Here is a 13,315-nt window from a genome sequence, read left to right on the forward strand (position 1 = left end):
TTCATAATGCCCGAATGGAGTCTTGAAGGCCGTCTTCCACTCATCACCTTCTTTTATCCGGATCAGATGGTAGGCTCCATGGAGATCCAACTTAGTGAAGATTCTAGCCGATTGGAGAGATTCCATGATATTCCGAATCAAGGGAAGCGGATATCTGTCTTTTCGTGTGATGTCGTTCAGCTGACGGTAATCAATGGATGGGCGTAAGGTGCCCTCCTTCTTCTTCCCGAAAAACAGAGAGAAACCAGCAGGGGATTTCGAGGGCGCAATGTACCCCTTCTTGAGGCAGTCAGCCAGGTAGTCCTGTAGGACCTTTTTTTTTAGGATTGAGTCAGGGCATACACCTTCCCGTGAGGTACCAGGTCAATAGAACAATTGAAAATTCTGTGAGGTGGGAGAGGTATACCGCCAGGCTCAGAAAACACAGTCTGGTAATTGGCATAGACCTGCGGGACTTGTGACAAAGAACAAAGACCAGGCGAGTCCTTCCCAAATGCGTAGTGGTGAGGAAGAAGGGGAGTCCTGGGGCATGCCGGACAGACAACAGTTCCGAAGGCAGTGGGCGGAAACAAACACCAGATTATGTGTCTCCCAACTGATAGTGGGATTGTGTCGGCGAAGCCAAGGTAACCCCAAAACCACCTGGTATGAGGGTGACTTGATTATGTCCAGGGCGATCGTTAGGAAAGATTTCATATGTGTATGTAATTTTCCCTCCATGTGTCAACCCCCAAACTTTTTGCTGCTGTTTAGACACCACTGACTGACTTTGCCAGAGAAGCACAGCCCTCAGCTTTACTCCTCTGGGCTTGCGCTCACTTTTTATGGGGAAACTGACATGCCCTTAAGACAGTCAGTACTGGGAGACTTTGTTTCCCTTAGTCCTTTTCTCATGTTGCAACTTTTGTGCAACATGTGACAAGTGTGCAATGTATCTTACCATACAGTACACTTGGGTCTATGGTAATTTCCAAAGGCCCTAGATACTCTCGCTGGACTTTTTATGAACTGTGTAGATGTGTCATGGACAGGACTGGTGGTAGCTATCGTTTTGCATTATTTTTAACCCTCTCCTGCCATGTTAACCGTATTTGGCACAAATAGGTGGCCTGGCTCCAAGATGGCCATGCCACAAGGTTCTTTGTCCTGTCCTTTAGCCATCTTGCCCCCTCACCTTCGCCAGGTCGAGTCAACCCAGGCCAGTCCTTATTTGGTCATGCACTTTCCCACGAATCCCAATGCTTACGCAGGCTTCTGCATGCCTTATGTGTATGCCTTCAGGATGTGGGCTGGGATGTCTGGTCCCAATACACATCCTGGGTGCCAGAGAGTCTGGAGTGTCCTGAATGCCTGAGACCACCGTGGTCTGTGATTGGTCCACGTATTGAGTGTATGTTTGTGAGCAGATCTCCCAATGGGTCCTCTCCATTTTGGCACGAAGGAAACTTTGGATAAGAGGAGGCTGAAAACACCACTACCAGGTCGATCTCCTGAGTTCTCACTGAACAAAGGATAGGATCCAAGTATCCTGCAACTACGAAGCTGAGTTGAGGAACCGGTGGTGACCCGCTGGAAGGTTTGGCACCCTAAGCCCGCTGTCGTCCCCTGGGACCCCTCTGCATCGGGTTGTCCTAGAAGGTCTGCGAAGACGCTTCAACCCATTGGAATAGTGGGACCAACTATTCTCGGCACCTTCACCAAAACCTGCAAGTAAGCTTTCTCGGAAGTGTCCCTGGGCCAACCAGTGGGCTGACCAGTTTACGCAGGACCTTTGCTCTGTCTCTGCCGTCGTTTTCGAGGAGGCCCTCAAAACTTGGTATACTGCTAGCTCTGTGTCCAAGGCACCGTCACACCGAATTTCGTACACTTGGCATTGCCAGGTCTGAGTTAGAGGAGAGCGCCCGGACCGGAGTAAACGCGGGTACCGTGTTGCCCTGCTGCGGCAACATCCTTTGCAAGTCCGCTGCATTTGTGACCCTCTTGCCCCTGAAGCCTGCTGTAGTGAAACTGGGGCGATTCATCCACTCGGGCAGAGAAATCGCCACTGTCCCGTTTGAGAATCCTCGCTGGATCTCAGGAACTAAAAGGTGCCGAGACGTCAGTTTTGCCACACTCGAACCTGCAAGCGAATTGGACTGACCTGCCAAAGTTTGGGTCTCCTCGCTCAGGGACCGGTGAGTAATCAATACCTCAACCGGTGGCCCCTAGCGCAAGAGCCCATTTTTACGCATGAGTGGCCCCTGGGGGCCCCTCTCCTGTCCACCACTATTGCGCAATAGCAATTCCATCCCGAACTCTCGAACTGCCTCTGCCTTCAAGTGGAGGTCCTTCTTGAATAGGGGGAACTTATTCTTCATCGCCTCATCCACCTTCCCGAGCTGCTAGAGACCCCTAAAGAGACCCTGTTTTGCCCATTGGAACAACCGCATGCGTTTGCATTACATGTACTATTGAGCACAAGGCTCCCCTCTTCTTAGGGCTTGGACTGCCTCTTAGTTAGGTGAATAACTGATGTTGAACTGGGCCTAAAGATTAACTGCACTGCCTGTTTCCTTCCCATCTAGGTTGTCGACATATTTCGTGCAGTCACCCCTTTACACCCCCTGGTCTTTTATATATATTGTATTGAGTGTGATGTATTGATTTACTTAGTTTTACTGTGATTCTTTGCTATGGTCCATGTTACAAAGGCCTTGTAAAAATGTGTCTCTATTTTTGATATAACACCTGTGGAGTAATTTGTAAGTGTCCTTGCTCTGTGTGCTCATTGAGGTCCTTCAATCACTCTCACCCCTCCTGAGACTTAGTCTTGACCGCCTGCCGTAGCTACCCTGATTGGTCTGGCTTGTCCAGAGGTTACCCTGTTCCGATTAACTAGGTTGGCCTTCTGAACCTCTGCCACTCTTGGTCAAAGTTCAGAAATCCTTCTTAACAAATTGGTGTACAGCGGTGGGATAGGACTGAAGGTATCCAGTGTTGCACACTAGTGAAGGCATTTCGAGCTATTACTTCCAGGACATATAGTGAATTGTTGTAGTATAACTGAAAAAGACCATAGTCCTATCAAACAGTATGGAAACAAGTACCTTGTTAATTTTAAATGCTTCTAAATCTGAAACATTGAGAAAGATGCGTGCTGAGAGAGGTGTCTCTGCTCAAGGCACAAACATGGAAATGATCCAAAGAATCATGGACTGGCAAGAAGCTCAGCTTAGTGCCATAGCTCCTGTGGACAGTACAGAAGGAGGTGGGGCTGCTCCCACTGGAAGAATGACAGTTCTATCACTGCACTTGTTCATGGGACCCATGAGGATTTGGAGGATGTAATGTCTAGTGTTTCCTCTGCCAGTACTGAAGGTGAGGCCATGCTTGAATTCAAGAAGCAAGAGCTGCTATTTAGGCAGAAGGAGCTTGAATTTAACATGACCAAACTGAAAATAGAACAGGCAGAAAAACAGAAAGACAGGGATCACCAGTTGGAACTGGCCAAGCTTCAGGTTGCCAATGGATCCAAGGGTCCTGGACATGGGTCTGCGCCCTCCTCTCTTCAAAGGTTTCCTAAGGATCTGCTCAGTATGTATGAAGAAAAGAATGACATTATGGACTTGCTGAATACATTTGAATATGCATGTGAAGTTCAACAAGTTGACAATGCTGATAGAATTGCCTGGTTACTTAGCAGACTGCCCCATTCTGGCTGTAGTGCCATTATGGAAATGTCAAAAGCTGAGAGAGCAGATTTTGCATTGTTGAAGCAAACTCTCATCTTAAAGTTTGGAAAGACTCCTGCCCAATACTTAAGAAGATTCAGAGAGTACAAAAAGAAAGAAGGTGGTACTTGGGTATCTTATGTAACTGAATCCTTAAAAAACTTGACTGGCTGGGTTGAAGGTTATACGGTCTCTACTGTTGAAGGTATGATATGTCTTGTCATGCTGGAACACATTTTTGCATCTTCTTCCCTTCAGCTTAAGCAGCAATTGGCAGATTCAAAGGAGATAGATCCTAAGAAACTTGCCATAGCAGCAGACTTGTGGGTGTCACATAGAGTGTCCCATAAGGACAAGACTCATCCTGGTAAGCAGGGGGAGGGAACAAGTCCAAAGATAAGGAGGGTGGAGAAACTGATAAAACTTCCTCCCATAAGGGCCACAAAAGAAAAAATAAGGGTAAAACACAAGAGAACTCACAGGGTAGTGGAGGTCAGCCTCCAAAACAGAGCTCTGGTTATTGTAAGCCTCCCTATGTAAACAGACCCAGTGGATCTTGTTTTGCTTGTGGAGCCACTGACCATGTGAAGGGGGATCCAAGATCAAGGTCAAAACCTTGGCGGTCCACTCTGCTAATCTGGCCTTTTCCTCCTATGAGGAAGAAGAGATTACAGGGGCACCCTTCTCCTCAGACTCCTTCCCCAGTGGGATAGAAGCTGAGGTAGTTTTCATTTCCCTGGGTTCCTGGGAGCATAAAGCCTCAGAGGAGTTGATACTCCAGCTCTTAGGGGTAGTGGGTGCAGTCGAACTGTAGTGGATTCTACTTTGGTAGATCGAGAGGAAGTTGCCAGAGCTCCTCTGGCCCCCACTAAATTGACTGATGGCCCACCTCTCATGTTCCCAGTAATACATGTTACTCTTACTATCAATGGTACAGTAGTCAGAATTCCAGTGAGCATACAGAGGAATGTCCCAGGAAAGGTCTTGCTGGGAAATGATCTCAGAGCTTTAGGGGTTGTGGGAGATACAGCTGAAAGACCCTGCACAAGGTCTCAAACAAGGGCAGCACTGGCCAAGATGAATGCCATGCCCCAACCAAAGGGGAAACCCAAGGCTAAAGGAGTAAGAAAATCTAAAAGAGGGAAAGAAAACATTCCCCATAACTCACCTACAACTGAGGTTGGTCAATCACCAGGACCTGACGAAGAGGTGATGATACCTGAAATAATTGACCCACATGACCATCCGGAACTAAATGATTTGTTAGTAGAAGGTGGTCCTGATAGGGAAGAATTTAGTAAGGGCCAACGTGAGTGCCCATCTCTGGAAGGCCTAAGGAGACAGGTCTGCTCCCAGCTTGAGGGTGAACCTCCTGGGAAGCACAGGATTTACTGGGAAGGTGGGCTGCTGTTTATTGAGCCCACAGAGTCTACAGAAGGAGACCATAGGAGGTTGGTGGTTCCCCTTGCTGTAAGACCCTTCCCCCTGCAGCTGGCGTATGAAGTGCCCCTTGCTGGTCACCTTGGAATCAAGAGAACCAAGCAAAGGCTATCCATGCACTTCTACTGGCCCAAAATCGGGGTGCAAGTAGAAAGTCACTGCAGGAGTTGTGCCTCCTGCCAGTTATCTGGTAAGAGTGGCTCAACAATCAACGCTCCATTGGTACCACTCCCAGTTGTGGGGGTACCATTTGAGAGGGTAGGAATCGACATTGTTGGTCCCCTTAACCCCCAAACAGCCTCAGGCATTAGGTTTATCCTGGTGCTGGTCGACCATGCCACCAGGTATCCTGAAGCCATCCCATTGAAAACTGTGACTGCCAAGTCAGCTGGAAAAGCTTTGCTGGGCATATTTACTAGGGTTGGCTTCCTTAAAGAAGTTGTGTCTGACAGAGGCAGCAACTTTATCTCCAAGTATATGCAGGCCATGTGGAAGGAATATGGGGTCACCTATAAGTTTTCCTCTGCATATCACCCACAGACCAATGGCCTGGTTGAACGGTTTAACAGGACCTGGAAGAGCATGATTGGGGCTCTGGAAGAACCCCAAAGAAGAAAATGGGATCTTCTGTTACCATGCTTACTGTTTGCCTACAGAGAGGTACAACAAGAGGATGTTGGCTTAAGCCACTTTGAACTTCTGTTTGGTCACCCTGTAAGGGGACCCTTAGCCATAGTCAAGGAGGGATGGGAGATGCCCACTCCCCCATAACTACCAACGTAGTGGACTATGTGCTGGGGCTCAGAAAAAGGATGGTACTCCTGACGGGCCTGGCTTGTGAAAAGTTGAAAGCAGGAGCAGCCCTGGTGAAACACTGGTATGACCAGAAGGCTTCCCTCATCAATTTCACCCTTGGTCAGCAAGTCCTGACCATGAATCCTATAAGGCCTAGAGCTTTACAGGAGAAGTGGTCAGGCCCTTACACAGTGGTCGAGTCACTGGGTGAGGTCAACTATTTAGTGGACCTTGGAAGGGCTGGTCAGGCTCCAAAAGTGTTCCATGTAAATGGACCGAAGGCTTTCATCCCAAGAGTTGAATCACTGCACTGCTGTTAGCTTCAGATGTTGAGGAAGAGGAGTCAGAACCTCTCCCTAACCTGTTACAAAGCAGTCCTTCAGACAGCTCCATTGAGGGTGTCCAAGTGGCCCCTCACCTGACTTCTGATCAACAGGCTGAGGTGAAAACCTTTCCCCCTTGTTTTCACAGTCCCCTGGTTTGACACCTTGGTGCAAACATAACATTGACACAGGAGACAGTGTACCTACCAAAAGTAGGTGACAGAATGTCAGACAAAGTAAGGTCTTGCATTAAGACAGAGGTCAACAAAATGTTGGATCTTCGGGTGATTGAACCCTCCAGTAGTCCTTGGTCCAGCCCAGTGGTTTTGGTTCCAAAAGCAGGTACTTCTGAACTGAGGTTCTGTGTGGATTACAGGGCTCTGAATGCTGTCACCAAGACAGATGCAGACCCCTTGCCTAGAACAGATGAGCTGGTGGATACTTTGGGTGCCTCCATGTACCTCAGCACGTTTGACCTCACTGCAGGCTATTGGCAAATAGCCCTTGCAGAACATGCCAAGGAGAAGGAACAAGTTACTTACCTGTAACTGTTGTTCTCCAGCATGGGTCTGGCATGGATTCACATGCTCATGAATATTCCCCGTTGTCAGGCTGGGAATCCTCGGTAAAGAAAAAAATCAGTATCAGTTTTGTTTCTGATCTGTCTTTCTTAGTAGTAACCAATCACTGGTCTCTGGGTCACGCTGCCCCCAGCCAATGACTGCCCGCTCCATAAGCCCCGCCCTCGGCAGCCATCCTCAGATTTGGTAGCACTTAAAGTGGCAGTATGACCAAGTGAAGAGCCGCAGAGGGGACGGAGGGAGGGTTCGCATGTGAATCCATGCCAGACCCATGCTGGAGAACAACAGTTACAGGTAAGTAACTTGTTCCTTCTCCAGCATGGGGTCTAGCATGGATTCACATGCTCATGAATATAAGAATACATAGCAGTACACCCATGCACAACCACAGGAGGTGGCAAGGCTCAACATTAAGCATTACATAAAACTCAACATTAAGCATTTCTTACCTCCTCACCAGGCTCACCTTAAGCGAACAGGTTGCACAGCACTGCCTGGCTGACTCTGGACTCTTCCCTGGAATCCCGGCCGATCCAGTAGAATCTCGTGAAGGTGTGCGTCGACCTCCATGTAGCAGCCCTGCAGATGTCCAGCAGGGGCACACCAGACAAGAACGCCGTGGTAGCAGCGATCGCTCTGGTCGAATGGGCTCTCGGATGGCCGGGCAATGGTCGGTTTGCCAACCGATGACAGTGCATGATGCAGCCGGAGAGCCATCTGGAAATGGAAGCCTTCGAGAGCCTTCCCTTGGTTCACAGGTCCAAATTTCACAAACAGGTGTGATGTCTTCCGAAAACTCTTTGTTCGGTCCACGTAGAACTTCAGCGCTCTAGCTACATCCAGCGAGTGCAAAGTCCTCTCGGCCGGCGACGAAGGCGACGGGAAAAAGACTGGTAACACCAAGGGCTTGTTGAGATTGAAGTCCGATGGCACCTTGGGCATGAAGGAGGGGTGCGTCCTCAGCACCACCCTCGTCTCGTGGAAAGTCAAGTATGGAGGCTTGCAGGAAAGGGACTGAATCTCTCCCACGTGCCGTGCAGAGGTGATGGCCACAAGGAACGCTGTCTTCCATGACAGAAACTTAACACAGAGCCGAATGCAAGGGCTCGAATGGCGGGCCCATGAGCCTTGTCAGCACCACGTTGAGTTCCCACGCCCAAGCTGGTGCCTTCACTGGTGGGAACGATCGGAACAGTCCTTTCATAAACTCCTTCACCAGGCGATGAGACCACAGGGACGACCGTCCTGCAGTGCTGGTGTATCGGGAAATCGCTGCCAGATGTATCTTGATGGAAGCGTGAGCTAGTCCAGCTTTGGCCAGCGACAGTAAGTACGGTAGCACTTGAGGGGCTGTAATCCGTAGAGGGTTAATCTTCTGACTTGTGTCCGTAGCACTTGAGAGTTGAGGACGCCCTTGCCTTTGCAAGAACCTCTCTGCAGTCAGCCGGGATATCGTACCCTCCAAACTCTAGTGCTGCAGGAGCCAGGCGTGCAAGTTCAGCGACTCCGGGTCATGATGAAGAATGGCGCCTCCTTCTCTGGAGAGAAGATCTTCGTCCGTCGACAGTTTGACTGGAGGGGACGCTCACAAGTCCAGAAGGTCCGGGAACCATATCTGTCTCAGCCACCTCAGTGTGACGAGGATCATCCTGCACCGGGACCTCTTGAGTTGGTTGATGAGCCTGAGCAGCAACAGCAACGGCGGGAATGCATACAGGAACAGGCTGTCCCAGGGGAACGAGAAAGCATCGCCCATGCTCCTCGGCTGGAGGAACCTGCTGGCGAACCTCTGGCCCCTGGAGTTCGTCGCCGTCGCACACAGGTCGATTTGGGGTTTGCCCCATCGCCGGAAGAGTTGATCCACTTGATCCTGGCGTAGTTCCCACTCGTGGCAACAGTGCAGCTCCCTGCTGGGCGAGTCGGCGATGGTGTTTTTTTTATCCCTGCTAGATGAAAAGGCACCAGAAACACACACAGATCCTGGGCCTCCTTGGATAGGGCTGGGGATCTGGTTGCTCCCTGCTTCCGGATGTAGAACATTGTGGTGGTGTTGTCGGTGAAGATCCTCACCACCTTGACCTTGAGGGACGGGAGGAATGACTTGGGGGCCCAGAACACTGCTCGGAGCTCCAGTATGTTGATGTGGAGCGGCTTCTCCTCCGGGAGCCACAGGCCTCTCGTGTGAAGATCTCTGGTGTGCGCTCCCCACACCTCCAGGGAGGCATCCGTCGTCACCGTCACCTGGTATGCTGGGGTCTGAAAGTCTGTGCTCACGGCGAGATGCGCGCGGGCGCACCACCATCGAATTGCCTGGCGGAATACTTCATTGAGCGAGATCTTGTCCTCAAAGCTGTCCGTCGCTTGTGTCCAACGGGCGTCGAGGAACTCCTGCAGAGGACGCATCCGAAGCCTGCACAGGCGCACCAGATAGATGCAAGAGGACATCATCCCGAGAAGGGACGTGATGGACCTCACTCTGGCCATGTCTGTGGCCAGCAGACGCTGTACCTTGCCCAGGATGGCCTGCGTCCTTTCCTCCGATGGCGAGGCCAACTGCACTACTGTATCGAGCTTGGCTCCCAGAAACAGTGCGACCTGTGACGGAACCAGGTGGGATTTGGGGAAGTTGATGGAGAATCCCAGGTCTGTGAGCAGCCGGACAGTCTTTGCTGTGTGTTCGACGGCGAGTTCCCTTGTCCCTGCTCGGATGAGCCAGTCGTCCAGGTAGGGGTAGACGTGGATCCCCTGCAGGCGCAGCCACGCCACCACTGGTGCTAGGCACTTGGTGAATACCCTGGGCACCGACTTCAATCCGAATGGAAGGGCCTTGAACTGGTAGTGCCGCCCTTGGACTACGAACCTGAGAAACATTCGGTGTCCTTTTAAGATGGGGATGTGAAAGTACGCATCCTCCAGATCCAACGATGCTAGGAAGTCGCCTTCCTCCAGCTGTCCCAGCACGTGCTGGAGGGTGACCATCCGGAACTTCTGTGCCTTGATGTATCTGTTTTGCCGACGCAAGTCCAGGATGGGATGCCAACCTCCTGTCCTCTTTCTGACATGGAAGCATTTTAGAAATTCCAGTGTGTGCCCGTGGGCCAGGGCATCCAGCACCCAACTGTCGGTGGAGATGGACTCCCACACGCTGATGAACTTTGTCAGCCGGCCTCCCACCAGGGTGCTTTGGTGGGGGCCCGACGCGGCAGCCGGTTCAGTCTTGCTTGGAAGCAGCCTTGCCGCCTTGGCCTCCCTGGCAACGACGGCGAGATCCACCTGACTTGCCTCGTCCCTTATAGCCTTCTTGCGACGAGGAGCGGGCCGCCTGACAGTAGGTCGAGGAGCCGCTGCCGAATCCTTTGGAGGCACCTTGCTTGCCTCCGGAGATCCGAAAGGGCGGCCGTCTCTGTGTCGGTCTTGATGGCCTGTAGCGACTCATCCACAGTCTTTCCAAACAGATTGTTCCCGTCGAAGGGCATGTCCAAAACCTTGGCTTGCACGTCCTGGCGGAAATCCGTCGCCATGAGCCACCCCCGCAGTCGAAGGCAAACGCTGTTGCCCAACTGGCAGAAACCGGTGTCGGCAATGTCCGTGGCCACAGTTATGGCCACCTCATCCTCCTGTAGGATCGCCAAGGCCTCTGCCCTCTTGTCGTCAGGGAGGAAGTCCAACAGGGGGGCGATCTTGTACCACAATTCCCTGTCGTAGCGGGAGAAGCAAACCCATGGTATGTTGTTGTATGGGACCCGACTAGAGGAGTACCGTCTATGACCTCCAAAGGCAGGGCATTGCTCCTGGAATACAATGGTATACTATTGTTTGCGGCAAAGACTTCATCAATATAATTACCAGAGGCTCCGCAATCCAATAGACCATAGACCTCTGTCGTTCTGTCAAGCCAGGCCAACTCGATCTTCAAAACCAACAAGACAGCCGGTTGAATGGGTTGGAGCATGGGGCTTGACACGGAAAGGACTGGAAGCGATGGAGGACCTGTCATTGCCTTTCCTGTGCACGACAGGCCCTCTAGTTTTCAGACTTCCTGGGAGGGCGTAGAGGATAGGTACCCAGGTAATGGCCAGCGCCCCCACAGTATAAGCTCAATCGCAAAGTCCTCCTACGTTTCTTTTCATTTTCAGATAATGGGCCCCTCACTGCGCCCAATTGCATGCGTTCTGGACAGGAATACGAAGACCCAGGAAATCCGGTTGGTGCATTGGGTGGTCTGAAGAACATCCTCTCTGCCCGACATCTCTACCTTCTTCGTTCCGCCAGTCTGTGATCTATCCGCAGAACCTGTTCTATGAGTTGCTGGAGGGTTTCGGGCTCTGGGATGTGTAGCAACTCATCTTTATACTCTTCTCTTAACCCCAGACGGAACAGGGTCTTCTGGGTTATTTCAGGCCATTGGGAATCAGTTGCCAATTGACGGAAACAACCAATGTAGGCTATTATATTGTTGCTTCCTTGTTTGATGTCCATCAATTGGTTTTGTGCTGCTGAGGCCAGATTGGGTGACTGAAAGACCTCCAAACACGCTTTTTCCAAGGCCACAAAGTCATAGAGGATGGGACTATTGGCTGCAACCAAGGGAGCTGCCCTAGCAAGATCATTTCTGGTTAGATTGCCCAAAATGAACCTGATCTTGGCCTTATCCTGATTGAAATAGGAAGATCTGAAGAGGCAGTGTATCCTGCAATGATCAGCCACACGTCTGGGATCCCCATCGTTCTTGATCGGTGCAGTATGAGCCATTGCGCCTTCGGCCTGAGAAGCGGCTCCGGTACCTTGTGCCACCATCAGTCGTAATGTTATGTTTTCCTGATGAAGCGTGGTCATCTCGGCACGAAGAGCCCGTATCTCATCCCGCAGTTCCTGGGCTTCATCCATCTCGGAATCGGAAGGCAGATGTCACAATCTGTTAAGAAAAGCGTCTTGAGGGCGCTGAGTACCTGAACTCACAGTCGATGGTCGCGGTGAGGTAGCCAGGCTGTCCGAGGAACTGCTGATGATTGAGTGATGCGAGAAACCGACCCAACACCCACCCGTGAGAACACCGGGTGGGAGTTGAACCGACTCCCAACGCCACGGGTGCGCACTTCCCTGATTTACGTAGTGTCAGGACAGTGCAAGCACTGACAGGGAAGGCAAGTCTTGAGTGAAGCGATGATCTGTATGTGGGAGCAGGTGAGCCCGGTAGACTGTAGGATCTTCAGGAAGGGAGCAGACTTGAGGTGCAGACAAAGTGCACAAGGCAGAGTACCCAGGCAGAGGCAGGCAGCCAGGCACCTGAACCCAAAAGGCTGAGGGCTAGCCAGGAACAAGGACCCAATAGACTAGTGGATCAAATTGAGTGGCAGGTGAGTTCCCCAAGACAGGGCACCATGGCAGGGGCAGGAGGCCAGGCACTAGACCCCAGATGGTCAAGGGGAGGCCCAGAGGAAAACCAGGAAGGGGAATCCCTGCCCAAGGAACAGGAGAGCCAGGGGAAGAGGCCAGCCAAAGGCCAGGGAACAGCAAAGGAAGGTGAAGCCAGGAGCCAGGGAACAGGGAGCAAGAAACCAGGTCAGGATCAGAGGGTAGCAAGAGGCAGCTCAAAGAAGCAATTCAGGCGAGGACACGATCTGGAGACAAACCGCATTGAGACACGGTTTGTTTTCGTAGACCGGCCCTTAATAAAGGGCAACCAGCAACCTGTGGTCCCCAGAACAAGGCTTAAACAGCAAGCCTGTGTTTCCCCAGGCGCCCTATGGACTGCGCATGCGCGGAGGGCGAAACACGGAAGCGGCAGGGACCGCCGAGAGCCAGGACCCCCCCCAGCCTGAACTGCCGGTAAATCCGCCAACACGGGATGCGCCGGAATCGGCCGGCGCGCCCCGGATCCCAGGTAAGTGGCGTGACAAATGTAGCTCTGAAAACTTATAGTGAATACTGCCAATCACAAATCTCAGGCACTTCCTGTGCTTGGGATGGATAGGCACATGAAAGTAAGCATCCTGAAGATCGAGTGACACAAATCCTGTCCTTGAGCTTAAGGGCCTGGAAAATCTGCGAAAGAGTAACCATCTTGATGTTGTCCTTCCTGAGGAACTTGTTCAAGCGCCACAGGTCGAAGGTGGATTGCAGTCTTCCACTATTTCGGGGCACCAGGAAGTAAGTAGAGTACCAACCCTGGTTCAGCTCTGCTAAAGGTACCTTCTCTATTGCACATTTCTCCAGTAGGAAGATATGCACTGCAGAAGAAGTGATCTGGAGCCTGAAAAGGATGTATACTCAGAGCTCCTCTTTAGGAATGGGAGACAGTATCCCTGGGGTATTGTTTGTAGTACACATGCATCTGAAATAATGGAGCACCATTCTTCTAATGCCGTGCCAGCCTCCCTCCCACTGAAGTTGTGTGGACAAAGTGCTCAGCGTGGTTTTGGGTCTGCAGTAGCAGTTGAGGGCAGGGATGAAGCGATTACTTGGG

The 13,315-nt window shown here is 51.4% G+C and overlaps 1 protein-coding gene across 3 annotated transcripts in view; it reads right to left on the reverse strand.

Moving 5' to 3' along the window:
- Positions 1-13,315, reverse strand: part of SCUBE1 (signal peptide, CUB domain and EGF like domain containing 1) — a 2,600,196-nt gene that overhangs the window by 811,183 nt on the left and 1,775,698 nt on the right. The gene's annotated exons all lie outside the window — the stretch shown is intronic.

Source organism: Ambystoma mexicanum, chromosome 12, assembly GCF_040938575.1.
Source record: "Ambystoma mexicanum isolate Mex_15411 chromosome 12, UKY_AmexF1_1, whole genome shotgun sequence".
NCBI lineage: Eukaryota > Metazoa > Chordata > Amphibia > Caudata > Ambystomatidae > Ambystoma > Ambystoma mexicanum.